Genomic DNA, 16533 nt, shown 5'->3' with positions numbered 1-16533 from the left:
ATCTTTTTAAATTGATTGACACACGACTTCATTAACTTCGTCATAAGGTTTTAGTAACCCCTGGAGCAACTTCACTTGTTGCTTGCACGGCTTGCTGGGGACACTGATCAGTACGTTATGGGGATTTGGCAATTGGTGTACCTGGAGAACTGAGAGAGGGAGAAGAAGAGACAGCAGTCTTTGTTTTCTTCCTTTGCTATGTTGAGCGCAATACCTTTTTGCCTTTTAAATTAGACACCATAAGTGCAGTTACTGGGAAACAACACTTACAACGCAACTTTTACAGCGAAACCTTTACACCGCAACATCCATTACTACGCATGCCATTACAACGCAACCATTACAACGCATTTCACTACAACGCATACCACCACAACGCATGTCATTACAGCGCAGTCATTACAACGCATATCATTACAACGCATACCTACACTATCCAACAGTTACCCTACTGTTGCACCCCCTGGAGTTAGAATAGTAATTTTTACCCCTACACTATCCAACACTTACCCTACTGTTGCAACCCACTGGAGTTAGAATAGTAATTTTTACCCCTACACTATCCAATATTTACCATACATGCAATGTAATGGTATGCCTTGTAATGGTATGCGTTGTAAATGTAGTATGCGTTGTAGTGGAATGAGTTGTAAAGGTAGTTTCAAAGAATTCGTTGTAATGGCATGTGTTGTAATGGAATGCGTTGTAATGGATGTTGCGGTGTAAAAAATGTGTTGTAAAGGTATGCGTTGTAAAAGTATGCATTGAAACGACATAGAACCGCAGTTACTAGCCAATGGGTGGGGATCTCCTAAACGGGGATGGCAAGAAGTTCCTGGAGTAGTATTGGATTTATGGGATACATCTTGTAGTGGTGAAGACATCACTTGTGATTCAGGGATTGATCCTGTAATTAAGGGAATCAGGAGCAGAGATAACCTCCATTCTGAGAGAGCAATCCTAGACGATACTACCCATATTGCCCTCTCAAGCATAGAGTCAATGGAAGTAAATTTGCCCACAGAAATTGCGGGCTAGCCCCCCAGCTGGCAATTTTTTCCCCAATTCCAGGCTTTATGGTCACAAAGCTAAGTGCTGCAGAATTGCATACATTTAGGCATTTTTCAAGGTGGTCCAGCCTGGCCGCCTCTGATCTATGATGGGCTAAGATGTTCCCCTCTTGGCCCGGTCGCACGACCAAGTCCGTCCTGCGCCGTGGAATGCATCAGGCACTTTTGAAGCACGCAGTCTCACCGCAGCTGGGCCAGTGAGTGCAGTGAAAGATGCAGGCAGAAGCGGGTTCAACAACCTGCCTGGAAAGGCGTCCCGTTGTGAGCCTGCCGACCCCATCTCCTCCGTGGTGTGCTTGGGGACGTAGTCCCACCCCAGCTGGGCCAGAGAGCGCAGTGAAAGATGTGGGAAGAAACAGGTTCACTGGCTGGAAATTAGTGGTTTCTTTTCGTTCTCTGGCTGCAAAGTGAAAAGATTTTGTAAGGTAAACAATGTGACAATGTTGTTAGACCACAGGGAGTATTAAAGGAAAGGTTGTACGATGTCAATTGTTTTTCAAAACACAACATTTAAAAACCTCAAAATATAAGTATTTCAAAATATACCAGCAGCAAGGAAAGCACCAATGAAGCACCTTGTTTTTTGTCATTATAAAGTGTGATCGAAACAAAGATTTTACTAGGACCAAACAAATCAAGACACTTTACTTGTGTGATACGCTAATCATAAATATGTATTAATACTCATTTCCACACATTGTTTATGCGCTTATTGGTTTATCAAGAGGCAATTTCAATAGAAAATGTGCCCTCTGTAAATGACAGAGCACTATTTGTAACAATGTGCCCCAAAATGAAGCACAGGTTACATACCATATCGTTTCCACTCTCCTGCCAAATTGACGTGTTTTTTTGCTATGCTTGCTCTTTGTGACATTTGATGTTTTTTCACAATCTCTATGACTTTATTGATGTTGCATTGATGACAGCACCTCCACTCTGAAAATTGTTCCAGCACCATCGCTTGGGCCTGATCTATGAAAGGAGCAGTCAGTGGTTTTGCACATCTGCTTTGCAACCCGATCTTCACATGTAGCACAGCAAAATGATCATCCATTAGCGTATAGAGAAGCCTACCCCTTTAATTATAATGAGATAGGATTCTGTTTGTGAATTCTATCAAACAGGCGTCCTATCCAGAGAAGGAGGCTTGCAAGGGACAGCAGAGTTCTATGCCTGCATTTGCAGAATGCCTACTGTTTTTAACTTTATTCCAACCCCTTAAAGGGACATGGGCTGCAATCAAAATTACGTGAATTACTTTGAGAACAACAACGACACCAACACCACCCCCCTGCTGGACAAACTCAACAACCTCGGACTCAAGCAACTGGTGAACACCCCCACCCACTATGCCGGCCACACGCTTGACCCCGTCTTCTCCTCCAGTAAGCACATCTCCTTCAGCCACTCCACCGGACTTCATTGGACGGACCACAGCTGCGTCCACTTCAGCTTCAGAAGAACCACGACCCACCACCACCCACAACAGGCTCCTCGCAGGAGCTGGAACAAGATCACCGCCGACCAGCTCACCACCTGCCTCAGCCAGAACTCGCCCGCCAGCACAACGGACCCCAACGAAGCAGCCATCAACCTCACATAGTGGATCACCAACTGCGCAGACAACCTCGCACCACTGAAGTCCCCTCCCAGCAGACCCGGCAGCAAGAAAGCCTCCTGGTTCACCGACGAACTCAAGAACTCCAAGAAGAACTGCCGCACCCTCGAGAAAGCCTGGAGCAACAACCAGACCACATACAACATGACTGCCCTCAAGCACGCCACCTGCAAACACCACCAGCTGATCCGCACCACCAAGAAGACAGCATTCAAGGAACCACTGGACAACAACGCCCACAACAGCAAGGAACTCTTCAGCATCGTCAAAGAGCTCTCCAACCCCAGCGCCGGAAACAACGACATCACTCCCTCGCAAGACCTCTGCGACTCACTCGCCTCGTTCTTCCACAGCAAGATCGCTGACATACACAACAGCTTCGGTGCACAGACCACGCACCCAACCACCGAGCCAACGCCCCCCACCACCACCCTCTGCGCCTGGACTCCGGTCAGCACTGAAGACACCACCCGCGTGATGAACACCATCCACTCCGGATCACCAACCGACCCCTGCCCCCACCACGTCTTCAACAAAGCCGACTCAATCATTGCACCCCAACTCCGGGACATCATCAACACCTCCTTCAACACCGCCACCTTCCTGGAGAGCTGGAAGCACGCCGAGCTCAGCGCCCTCCTGAAGAAACCAACAACGGACCCCACCGACCCTAAGAACTACCGTCCCATCTCGCTCCTCCCTTTTCCTACCAAGGTCATCGAGAAGACCGTAAACAGTCAGCTTGCCGCCTTCCTCGAGACGAACGGATCCCTCGACCACTCGCAGTCCGGCTTCCGTGCCAACCACAGCACCGAGACCGCCCTCATCGCAGCCACAGACGACATCAGATCCCTGCTCGACAACGGGGAAACAGCGGCCCTCATCCTCCTGGACCTCTCCACAGCATTCGACACGGTCTGCCACCACACCCTAGTGCAGCACCTCAACAACATCGGAATCCAAGAGAAGGAACTGGAATGGATCATCTCGTTCCTCACCGGAAGAACCCAGAGGGTCCGCCTGCCCCCGTTCTGATCCGAGGCCACCAAAGTCATCTGCAGCGTACCACAAGGATCATCACTCAGTCCCACCCTCTTCAATGTCTACATAAGTCCCCTCGCAGCCATCGCACGCCAACACATCCTCAACATCATCTCCTACGCTGATGACACCCAGCTGATCCTCTCCCTCACAAACGACCCCGCCACCGCCAGAACCAACCTACACGAAGGGATGAAAGACGTCGCCGAATGGATGAAGAACAACAGACTGAAACTGAACTCAGACAAGACGGAAGTCCTCATCCTGGGATCATCGCCCTCCACCTGGGACGACTCCTGGTGGCCCCCTGCCCTGGGCACCGCTCCCAAGCCAACGGACCACGCACGTAACCTGGGCTTCATCCTGGACTCCTCCCTCTCAATGACCAGACAAGTCAACCCCGTCTCGTCGTCATGCTTCAACACCCTGCGTATGCTCCGAAAGATCTTCCTGTGGATCCCCACCGAAACCAGAAAGACGGTCACCCAGGCACTCGTCACCAGCCGACTGGACTACGGAAACACCCTCTACGCCGGAACCACAGTCAAACTTCAGAAAAGACTCCAACGCATCCAGAATGACTCCGCACGACTCATCCTGGACATCCCTCGACACAGCCACATCTCCGGACACCTGAGAGACCTGCACTGGCTCCCCGTCAGCAAGAGGATCATGTTCAGACTCCTCACCCACGCACACAAGGCTCTCCACGACCTGGGCCCCAGGTACCTCAACAACCGCCTGACCTTCTACACTCCCACCCGCCAGCTACGTTCCACCAGCCTCGCCCTCGCCGCTGTTCCACGCATCCACAGAGCCACCACCGGAGGAAGATCCTTCTCCTACCTGGCAGCCAAGACATGGAACTCCCTCCCCATCCACCTCCGACTGACCCAGGACCACCTTTCCTTCAGGAAGCAACTCAAGATCTGGCTCTTCGAGCAGTAGCAGACCCCCCGCCCCCAAGCGCCTTGAGACCCCTCCGGGTGAGTAGCGCGCTATACAAATGCTATGATTGATTGATTGATTGAATGGTAATGGATACCAAATGCTCCCTGGGATGCTTGTATCCTATCAAAGGTTTGCTGTCACAATTCTGGTCACAAGTCAGTAATAATTTTGGAAGGAGGAGCGCGAGACACGCTTTTCACCCCACCCTCACAATTTACAACATGTCATACAGCTCTCGCTGAGAGTCAGAATACCATTTCCAACTTGCAGCACACGTTTAGTACATTGTAACTTGGCTTTTTGCAGATGCAGGTGCTACAGTTTTGTGAATAGCAGGATGTTAAACACGAAGAGACTTAGTACATCGGGTCCCTTATTCAGTGCCTCATTATGTCCCTGATACTTTCATCACTAAACCAGAACAGCTTCTTTCTTCACAACACTGGGTGTCTGGTTTCTGTCAAAACCTTTATTTTTGAAGTACGTGACTGAAGAGATGTTTCAATACTCTGCATTGTGCATTGGCCTTTGAGGGTGGGCATTAACCCTCTGTGTTGGCTTTGGAATGAAACCATATATTGAACTCTGCTAATTATAGGGTATTGTGGGTATGTTATTAAAGCACTGGTTCCGCTGTGACATGTCTGATTTGTAGTATTTAGTTCTCGATGTTGGGCATAGCCAAAGACTTTTGGAAATTAATACGTTTTATTTCACTTATTAAACTTACAAAACACTTTTTCGAGGTAATGATGAGCTGTTCGGACTCAAAGGTAGAGGACAAGTCAGAGAATGTATCTAGGTAGGCAATAATGGATCCTAAGAGGGGAAGTGGAATGTTTACTGTGTCACTATCTCGAGTTCTTTACAGAGGTGCTTTTAGCACTACCTTAACTTGAAGAAGGGCTGGGGCTAGATACGTTTTTCAAGGTACTGGGTGCATAGATTGAGAAGTCTGGTGCCTAGTTCTAACGTTTCTGATCTTCATTGCCCTTAGTCTGATGGTGCCCTGGCTGCGCATCTGCCAAGAGGCACCAGAGAAGGTAAGCTTGGTACCCAGATAGATATGGTGACAGGCAGGAATATGGGTTGTAATAAGAGTGAAAGCATAGATCTGGGTATCATGGGATACATTAAACAAAATACTGTTAGACCTGTCATCCTTAGAGTAGTCTTCCCCCAAACGTTTTGCCTGCTTACCTCCTCTTTTTGCTGAATCTTTTTGTTGGTCTTAGAACTCTGAGCACATTACCACTGCTGACAAGTGGAAAGCAACAAGTTACTTATCTTCGGTAACTATGTATCTGTGAGGGACATACATTAGTTATAGATTCCTTACCTTATAATTATCCCTAGGCGTCAGACTGGATCTGGAGAATTTGTCTGTAGCAGTTCCCCTGGCGTCGTTCGACTCCGCCATCAGCGTCATGGTCGCCAGGATGACGATGCGTTGTCTACTTACGCCGCCCCTGTGCACTGACATCAGTTCTGAAACAACTTTCCATGCCAGAAGCGCAGAGCCATGTAGGAGACTGACCACTGGTGCACAAAACAAGGTCCCTGGAAGGGAGTCCCTATCCCTAGAAGTCAGTGTGCAGAACGGGGAGGATGGGTGGAGCAGTAAGGAATCTAAAAATAATGCATGTCTCTTACAGCTATATCGTTACTGAAGGTAAGTAACTTGTTCAGCTGAAAGAGATCATTAGTTATAGATTCCTTACCATACAATAGATACCCCAACAATGCCAACCCTGGAGGTTGGTCTGTGAACTAAGTTCACACCAGAAAGTCCTGGAAAACAGAATGGCCCAAAAAGCAGTCTCGCCGGACTTGGCTATCTAGGTGTCAATCAACTGAACTCCACGTCCCAAATCAGTAGAGGCTGCTGTCGCCCTGGTAGAATTGGTGTGCTGTCCTACTGGAGGTTCCTTTTTCACAAATAAATAGCAGATTTTGATGCATAGAACAACCCATCGAGATATGGTACATTTGTGAAAGGCCCGACCTATCTTGGCATCCACACAACCCACGAAGAGTTGATTGTGCTCCTGGAAATCTTTAGTGTGGTCAAGGTAGAAGGACAGCACACATTTTGGCTCCAGATGGTGAAGTCTCCCCTCCTCTTTGAAAGGGTGTGGAGGCTGGAAGAAGGTGGGCAATGTGATGGTCTGTAATCAAAAACAAGAGGACCCCCCTAAGACTAAATCTATTAAATAGATTTTGTATATACATTTATGCCTTTATTACTGTTGGATCTATAAATGAAAGCTTCAGAAAATAATAATAAATAGATATATGTTTTTCAAATAAAAACTCTCTGTGTGGGACTACTATGATGTTTTGTATGGATTAGAGTGTTTTCCATTTAATAGATTTAGTCTTAGGGGGGGTCCTCTTGTTTTTGATTACAGTTTTTTTCCCTGCCTCCTCCCCCTAACACTTATTTTCAGGGACCCTCGTGTGTTTTTGACAATGTGATGGTCTCACCTACGTGAAAAGAGGTAACCACTTTTGATAGAAAAGAGGGCCTAGTGCGAAGGACCACTTTGTCCGGATGAACTGCAAAAAAAGGAGGCTTAGAGGAGAGAGCCTGATGCTCACTCACCCTGCGAGCAGATGTGATGGCAAGCAGGAAAGCGGTCTTCAAGGTAAGAAGACGAAGGGGACAAATATGTAGCAGCTGTAAGGGAGCACACATAAGGAAAGTAAGAACAAGATTCAAGTCCCACTGGGGCATAACGAAAGGAGAGATGAGTGATGCCCTTTAGAAACCTATTTACAATTGGAGACTTGAAAAGAGAAGGCTGATCAGTAAGACGCAGAAAGGCAAAGATGGCCGAAAGGTAGCCTTTGAGAGTGCCCAGAGCAGAGCCCTGCTGGGCCAAAGATAGAATAAAGAGGAGAACCTCTGAAAGGGGATCCACTACCTTTGCTGTGCACCATGCCACAAATTTGTTCCATCTACATGCATATACCTGTTTAGTGGAGGGACGCCTGGCTACCAAGGTAACATTACAGACTTCAGAAGGAAGGTCGAAAGCTGTCAACTGCCGCTGTTCAATCGCCACACAAGGAGGTAGAGGCTGAAAAGTTTTGGGTGGTGACAGAAGATCCTCCCGAAGAGGCAGTCCGATCGGAGGATCAATGGCCATGCCCAAGAGCTCGGGTACCAGATTGTTTGTGCCCAGTCCGAGGCTACAAGAATTACGTGGGCCTGGTCACGCCTGATCTTCTTCAGCACTCTGGGCAGAAGTGGTACAGGAAAGAAAGGCGTATAGGGTGCCACAATTCAAGTTGCGACGAAAAGAGTCGCCGAGCGAGTGCCGCCTTGGAAACTCCAACATGCAGAACTGCTGACATTGCGTTTTAAGAAGCCATTTGTGATCCATCATGCAACAGCGGCTAAGTTAGTCTGCCCTGGCAATCAGAGAACCTGCCAGGTGTTGAACCACCAGGGATAGGCCCTGATGTTCCAGCCAAGTCCAATGGCGAAGAGCCTCTTGACATAGGGTCCATGGCCCCGTCCCGCCCTAGTTTGTTTCAGTACCACATGGCAGTGATTTTGTCTCTGAACACCTGAACTACACCTCCTTTGACAGGAGAAAAAATGCCTTCAGTGCAAGACGGATAGCCCGGAGCTCCACAAGATTGATGTGGAGACTGAACTCTGTCGGAGACCATAGACCCCTGATCTCCACCTCTCCCAGGTGACCGCCCCATCCCAGGAGTGATGCATCCGTCACTACTGTGAACTCTGGTTGGGGAAGGGAGAGGGATCTGCCGCTGACCCAATCCTGGTTTGTGAGCCACCACTGCAATTGACGTGCAGTCCCCTCCGAGTTCTGGACAATATTGGAAAGATTCCACCTATGCTGTGCCCACTGGAACTTCAGGTCCCACTGCAGAGCCCGCATATGCTCCTGGCATGATCCACCAGCAGGGTACAGGAGTCCAGGAGGCCCAGCAGCCTCAGGGTAATTCTCACCGAAATCCGGTACAGAGGCTGAAACATAGGTCTCATAGTCCGAATATCCCGGACTCGCTGTATCCAGAACTGCTCCAATGAAAAGGAGCTTCTGAGAGAGAATCAGGTGTGACTTCGGCACGTTGATAGTAAACCCCAGCGAGTGCAGGAGGCCCGCCGTAGTCTGAAGGTGGGAGACGACAGCCTGGGGCGAGCTCGCCTTCATCACGGAGTCATCGAGATAGGGGAAGACTGGAACGCCTGGTCTGCGTAGATGAGCTACGACCACCGCCATCACTTTCATGAACACCCGAGGGGCACTGGTAAGGCCAAAAGGGAGCACAGTAAACGGAAAATGCTCGTGGCCTACCGTGAACCGTAGGTAATTACGCCTGTGGGCTGGCAGGACGGGTATATGGAAATAGGTGTCCTGCAAGTCCACCGCTACCATCCAGTTTCCCGGATCGGGGGCTGACAGGACCTGAGCCAACGTGAGCATTTTGAAATCCTCCTTCCTGAGGAAGCAGTAGAGGGCCCTAAGGTGTACGATAGGATGCAGGCCTTTGTCCTTCTTGGGTACCAGAAAGTAGTGGGAGTAACAACCACAACCTACCTCTGGCACAGGGACCCTTTTGATAGCTCCCCTGGCCAAGAGAGCTGCAACTTCCTGGTGGAGAAGTGCTAAGTGATCCTCTGACATGCAATGGAGTGTTGGTGGCATGGAGGGAGAGGTAGTCTCGAAGGGGCTTTGGACTATCTGCAAAACGCACCTGTCCGACAAGATGTTTTGCCTGTGGGGGAGGTAAATCGTAAATCATACATTCTTATATAGCGCCTTTCACCGTAAGGTCTCAAGGTGCTTGCTTTGGGAACCCGTCCTGGCTTTTCCCTGCGAGATAACCCCTACTGGGCATCTCCAAGGTGAAAGCCAGGCATCCCATCGCGGTGGGGCCGTAGTGGAGATTAAGCAAGCTATTGCCCAGAGTTGCAGAGTGTGATCCCATGATTCGAGTATGCACCGAGGCGAGAATTATCGAGTCCGTGGACATTTTGAGCTCAAGACCCTGCCGCGTCGGGGATTGAACCCTGGTCTCGGGTCTGATCTCTGCATCCGGGTCTGCCTCCTCTAACCAGTGAGCCACACTTCTCCACTAGGTGATGGTGAATCCTGCCTCCCACTGGCCTCCGGTGGCCCTGAAAGGTCAGACTAGGAGGGTTTGGAGGCTGTTGCAGAGAGGGCATGGGCGGACTGGCCCGCCCGTTTGTCACCAGACCCACGTTGCTGGGTCCCACGCCCGTGGCCATGCAGAGGCTGGGTAGTTAGCGTGGCCCTTGGTTAGATTGGGTGGAACGTGGTGGGGCACCCCTTCCGTAGCTACGAAAGGGGCGAAAAGCAGACTGCGTGGGGCGAGAGGTGTCCACGAGGCCCAAGGATTTGGCCATAGTCCTAGAATCCTTGAAGCGCTCCAGTGCTGAGTCAGCCTTGTCACTGAACAGGTAACGGCCATCAAAGGTCATGTCCAGATGGGTGGATTGGATATCTCCAGAGAAACCAGACATCCTCAACCAGGCCTTGCGCCTCAAGGTTACTGACATGTAAACAATTCTTCCCAGAGAGTCGGCGGTGTCCAGCCCACGTTGAATGGTGAACTTAGCTGTGTCTCGACCCTCTGCCACTGCGTGGGTGAGAATGACCCGGGCCTCCGCCAGGCACTGTGGCAGCACTTGCACAACCGTATCCCACACTGTATGGGTATAACAGCCCAAGAGGCATGCAGTGTTCACCAACCGCAGTGCTAAGCTAGCTGAATAAAACATCTTCCCAGGGTGGTCCAGCTTCTTGGATTCCCTATCTGGGGGAGCAGTAGGTAATGCACCTTTAGAACACGAGGCTTGGACCACTAATTTCTCAGGGATAGGGTGTAGGGAGAGGAAATGTGGGGTGCCCGGGGCCGGGCGGTTTTGTCAGGCAATCATCCTGTCCACAGAAGTCCCTGTGCTGGGCTTGGACCAAGTGCCCAGAAGGACGTCAGTGAGGGGTTCATTAAAAGGCAGCAGGGTCTCCTTAGAGGCCGCTGCCGGTTGAAGTACCTCCACCATAGGAAGCTCCAGGCCCAAGGACTCAGCCTCCCTACACAACACCACTGCGTACAATCAATCAGAGGTTTATAAAGCGCTCTACTCACCCGTGAGGGTCTCGAGGCGCTGGGGGGGTGTCACTCCGGATCAGTCGAAGAGCCAGGTCCTGAGGCTTTTCCTAAAGGTGTGCAGTGTGGGGGAGCATCTGATGCTGACTGGGAGCTCGTTCCAGGTCTTTGCTGTGACGTAGAAGAAGGCTTGTCTACCTGTTCTGGTTCTGCGGATGAGTGGGGTCTCTGCCAGGGTGATGTTGGTGGAGCGGAGATTCCTTTTGGGTAGGTGGAAGGAGACTCTTTCGTTGAGGTATTTGGGTCGGATGTTGTGGAGGGATTTGTAGGTGTGGGTGAGTAGCTTGAAGGTTACTCTCTTCTAGATGGGGAGCCAGTGGAGGTCTCGTAGGTGCTGGGTCAGGTGCTCGTGTCTTGAGGTTCCGTGGACAAGTCTAGCTGCGATGTTCTGGATGGTCTAGAGCTTTTGTAGCAGGGTTTTGTTGAATCCAGTGTAGATGGCACTGCTATAGTACAATCTGCAGGTTATGAATGCGTGGGTGACAGTCTTTCTGCATTCACGGGGATCCACTTGAAGGTCTTGTGGAGTATGCGAAGGGAGTTGAAGCAGGTGGAGGCAACAGCATTGATCTGGCTGGTCAAGTTGAGGGAGGAGTCTAGAATGATGCCGAGGTTCCAGGCGTGGTCCGTCGGGGTGGGTGGGTTTTCCGAGGGCAGGGGGCCACTAGGAGCTGTCCCACGCAGTGGGGGAGGGTCCAAAGACGAAGACCTCTGTCTTCTTCTAGTTCAGTTTTAGGCAGCTGTTGCTCATCCAGGCTGCGACGTCTTTCATTCCTTCTTGGAAGCTGAGTCTGGTGTCTTCGGGGTTCTTCGTGAGAGAGAGGATGAGCTGGGTGTCATTGGCGTAAGATACTATGCTGAAGCCATGCTGTCTGACGATGGCGGCAAAGGCGGCCATGTAGATGTTGAAGAGCGTGGGGCTGAGCGAGGATCCTTGGGGTACTCCGCAGTTGATCTTGGTAGGTTTGGAGAGGAAGGGAGGGAGTCTGATCCTTTGGGTTCTGCTAGAGAGATAGGAGCTGATCCAGATGAGGGCGGTTCACCATATTCTGGCATTGTGGAGTCTTGCCGCAAGAGTGTGATGGGAGATGATGTTGAAGGCTGCGGAGGGATCTAGTAGGATGAGGGCCACAGTGTGGCTCTGGTCGAGTAGCATGCGGATGTCATCGGTGGCGGCGAGGAGGGCGGTCTCGTGCTGTGGTTGCTCCGAAATCTGGACGTGGAGGGGTCGAGGATGGCATTCTCTTCGATGAATGTGGTCAGTTGGGCGTTCATGAATCTCTCTGTGACTTTAACACCGGAGGGAAAGAAAGAGATGGGCCGGTAGTTTTTCAGGTCCGTCGAGTCAGCCGAGGGTTTCTTGAGGAGGGGCTTCACCTCTGCCCACTTCCAGTCACCAGAGAAGATGCCGTAATCAAGGGAGGTGTTGATGGTCCGTCCTAGTACGGGTGCTATGGTGCTATGGCGGCGGCTGCTCTGTGGTAGATGTGCGGTGGGCAGGGGTCCGTGGGGGCTCCTGAGTGGGTGTTCTTAATGGTCGTGGTGGTGTCTTTAGTGGTGGCAGGTTTCCAGGTGGGGATAGTCGGCTGGTTGTCGGTGGTGGAGAGGGGCGTGGTGTCAGGAGTCTGTTCGCTGAAGTTGTCGTTGAGGGCCTTAATTTTCAGGTGGAAGTAGGAGCTGAGCTTGTTGCCGAGGTCCCAAGAAGGTGTGATGTCCATGGCTTCACTGGGGGGTTTTGTGAACCGCTGTATGACGTTGAAGAGTTCTTTTGCGTTGGTGTGGATTTAGTTCTTGATAAAGGTCCATTTGGTGGCTCTTATGCGCTGGTGGTATTCATTCATGGAGTTCCTGTAGTTGTTCTGGTCTTCAGTGGTTTTCCTGTTCCCCCAGAGTTTCTCGAGGCGCCTGCAGGAGCGCCTGGCTTCTTGGAGGTCGGTAGTGAACCAGGCGGCCTTCAGGGGGTGTGGTTTGACAGGGTGGTGGAGGGGTGCAAGCTTGTCAGCGCAGCCGGCAATCCAGCGGTGTAGTTCTTTGGGTGTGGAGTTGGCGTCGGTCGTGGCAGAGGGGGGACATGGAGGAGGGTGGTGTTGAGGTGTACCTCTGTGGTCTTGCTCCAGTTCCTTTGTGGCGGGTGTGGAGGGCGGGTTTGGGTGCGGTGGCGGTATTGAAGGTGAAGTGTACGCAGTGGTGATCTGTCCAGAGGGGCTGCATGGTGTGGCGTACAAAGCTCCCTCCTCCGTAGCCACAGGAGGGGGGAAAGAATGCCAAGGTCTGGGGAGGTGTCCAAACCACTGGCATCATCCAGTTCCTCTCGCCAGTCTGGATTGTCAACCTGCTCAGCTAAAGGGTCTACAGATCCCTCCTAGTCCTCCTCACCCTCCTCTGGCTGCCACTCTGGGCACCAGGGAACGCCAGGGATGAACAGCGGTACAAAAGTCCCCTCCGGTGCCAACACTGTGTCCAAGTTGGGGGTGAGGCTGGGGTCGACTCCTGTTAGGGGCACAACTGGCACCGGGCATCCTCACTGGAATCGGCGCTGGGGAAGGTACTGTGAGGTTGACCGGCCCGATCTGGATCCAGGTCTGGATCCTCAGGGGCTCTCTGGCGCTGGAGCTGCCGGCATCGTAGGCCCAGGGCCACCAGCCGAGTCCGCGGGGCCTGAAGGCGTGCCGGCAGAAGCAGGCTGCCCAAAAATGCTATGGAGCACCTTGTAAAAAGCTCGAAGCTGGGCAGGGGATGCTCCAGCTCCCTGAAATGGAGGGAAGCATGGAGTCATGCCAGAAGCTCCGAAGGCGGGGCAGGAGTGTGACGGCGCTCTGGGTCCGCGTTGCGTCGGCTGACGGACGGAGAGAAGGCGAAGAGAGACAATGCTTCTTCGCCTTCTTCTTGTGCTTCGACTTAACTGAGGAGTGCGAAGACTTCAATGCCGAGTGGTGGTGGCTCAGCAAACGGTCCCGAGACTATCCTCTCGACCTGGACCTCAAACAACGCGGAGCGGACTGCCTGGCCTCCAAACGCTTTCAGTATTCATGGCCGGGCAGTCGGAGCACGACTTCGGGTCGTGCTCCAGAGGGACACAAGGGGCAGATCCGTGACGGACATCAATTTGTGACAGGAGTCACAAGGCTTGAAGCCAGTCCAATGATGGGATATCCCTCGTGCTACCAGGAGTTGAATGACTCATAAAAGACATCGACAAAAGTAAAAAAACGTTTGGTAAGTAAAGAAAGGTTTAGTAAAAAAATAACTAAGGGACAAGCTTCTCCCTGGATCTGCGCTGGCTGGCGCGGAAAAGGAAAGAACTGACGTCAGCGTGCAGGGGCGGCGTCTAAGTAGACACCGTAACATCATCCCGGCGACCAGGACGACAGACTCAGAGTCGACCACCGCCACCTACCGACGCACAGGGGTAATGCTACAGAAAAATTCTCCGGATCCAGTCTGTCGCCTGGGGGTAATTCTGAGGCATGGAATCTATAACTAATGGTCTCTTTCAGATGTGCATGTGCTTCTCCCCTAAACATGGCAACATTGATGTATACACAATTGTCATATTTAGTTTACTTGTAAGTCCATTGTAAATAGCATACCATATACTGAGGGCCTGTAAATTAAATTCTTCTAGTGGGCCTGCCGCACTAATTGTGCCTCCCACACAAGCAACCTTTAAGCCTGTCTCAGGCCTGCCTCTGCAAAGCCTGCAGCTGCAGTTTTTATGCCACTTCTTTTTGGCATCTAAAAACCTTTACCAAGCCTTAAACGCCCCATTTAATACACATAAGTCACACCAAAGGTAGGCCCCGAAGTAGCCCATAGGGCAGAGTCCTGTGTAAGTAAAAGGTAGGACATGTACTTCTACGTTTTGTATGTCCTTGTAGTGAAAAACCCCTACATTTATTTGGCACTTTTGTGAGGCTTCTTCTCCCATAGTTTAACATTGGAATTCATTAATGAACGTTTAGGCTGTAAATCCTGATTAGAAAGAAGCAAGTGTGTCATGTTTTATATCTTTGGAATGGTAATGATAAATCCTCTTTACTTCTTGTTTTTTCCTCTTACTATGTGTGCTGCAGAATGCAGCACACACATAGAAAGAGGAAAACACCTCTCATGATTGTTTTTGTGCAGAAAGGTATCCCTCCCTGCACAAAAACAATCACCCCTACAACTCAGACCCTTTGAACCATGGCGCAATGGTTGCCTGTGTTGGCGCATTGTATCCCATTGTGCACCAGCACAGGAGAAAAGTCAAGTCAAGTCAAGTCAAGTCATAAAATTTGTATAGCGCACTACATACCCAGAGGGTTTCAAGGCGCTTAGGAAGAGGAGGAGGATTATTTGTCAAATATCCACGTTTTAAGCTGCTTTCTGAACGCTAGGTGGTTCTGGGTGAGGCGGAGGTAAGCGGGGAGTGAGTTCCATGTTTTAGCAGCCAGGTATGAAAAGGATCTGCCTCCCATGGTGGTCTTGTTGATGCGAGGTACAGTGGCGAGGGCTTGGTTGGAAGAGCGTAGTTGGCGGGAGGGGGTGTAGAAGGACAGTCGAGAGTTGAGGCAGTCTGGTCCGATGTCGTAAAGTGATTTGTGTGCGTGGGTGAGCAGTCGGAAAGTGATCCTCTTATTGACGGGTAGCCAGTGGAGGTCTTTAAGGTGACCAGAGATGTGTTCGTTGCGTGGGATGTCTAATATGAGCCTGGCTGAGGCGTTTTGGATTCGTTGGAGTTTCTTCTGGAGTTTAGCGGTGGTACCTGCGTAGAGGGTGTTTCCGTAGTCCAGTCGGCTCGTGACCAGGGCGTGGGTGACTGTTTTCCTTGTTTCGGAGGGGATCCAGCGAAATGTTTTTCTGAGCATGCGAAGAATGTTGAAGCAGGAAGAGGATACGGCGCTGATTTGTTTGTTCATTGAGAGTGAAGAGTCCAGGATGACGCCAAGGTTCCGTGCGTGGTCTGTCGGGATGGGTGCTTTTCCGAGGGCTTCCGGCCACCAGGAGTCGTCCCAAGCAGAGGGGGATGTGCCTAGGATGAGGACTTCTGTTTTGTCTGAGTTCAGTTTCAGACGGCTTTGTTTCATCCATTCGGCGACTTCTTTCATTCCTTCGTGCAGGTTAGTTTTGGCGGCGCCGGGGTCATTGGTGAGAGAAAGGATCAGTTGAGTGTCGTCCGCGTAAGAGATGATGTTGAGGTTGTGTTGGCGTGCGATGGCCGCGAGGGGGCTCATGTATACGTTGAAGAGGGTGGGACTGAGTGAGGATCCTTGAGGTACGCCGCAGATGACTTCAGAGGCCTCGGACTTGAATGGAGGAAGGCGGACTCTCTGGGTTCTTCCGGTGAGGAACGAGGTGATCCATTCCAGTGCTTTTCCTTGGATTCCGATGTTATTGAGGCGTTGTAGAAGGGTGCTGTGGCAGACTGTATCGAATGCTGCAGAGAGGTCGAGGAGGATGAGGGCGACTGTGTCTCCATTGTCCAGTAGAGTTCGAATGTCATCTGTTGCTGCGATGAGGGCGGTCTCAGTACTATGTTTTGCTCGGAAGCCAGATTGTGAGGGGTCGAGGGATTTGTTGGCTTCGAGGAAGGCGGCGAGCTGGCAGTTGACGGCTTTCTCGATGACTTTGGCCGGGAATGGAAGAAGCGAGATGGGGCGGTAATTTTTAAGTTCGGTGGGGTCCGCTGTTGGTTTT

At 51.0% G+C, this 16533-nt stretch overlaps 1 protein-coding gene across 5 annotated transcripts in view; it reads left to right on the top strand.

The window, feature by feature from the left end:
• B3GAT1 (beta-1,3-glucuronyltransferase 1) overlaps nucleotides 1–16533 on the top strand; it is a 312275-nt gene that overhangs the window by 282901 nt on the left and 12841 nt on the right. The gene's annotated exons all lie outside the window — the stretch shown is intronic.

The sequence above is a fragment of the Lissotriton vulgaris genome, chromosome 2_1 (genome assembly GCF_964263255.1).
Source record: "Lissotriton vulgaris chromosome 2_1, aLisVul1.2, whole genome shotgun sequence".
NCBI lineage: Eukaryota > Metazoa > Chordata > Amphibia > Caudata > Salamandridae > Lissotriton > Lissotriton vulgaris.
This window is presented reverse-complemented; position numbering and strand designations above follow the sequence as displayed.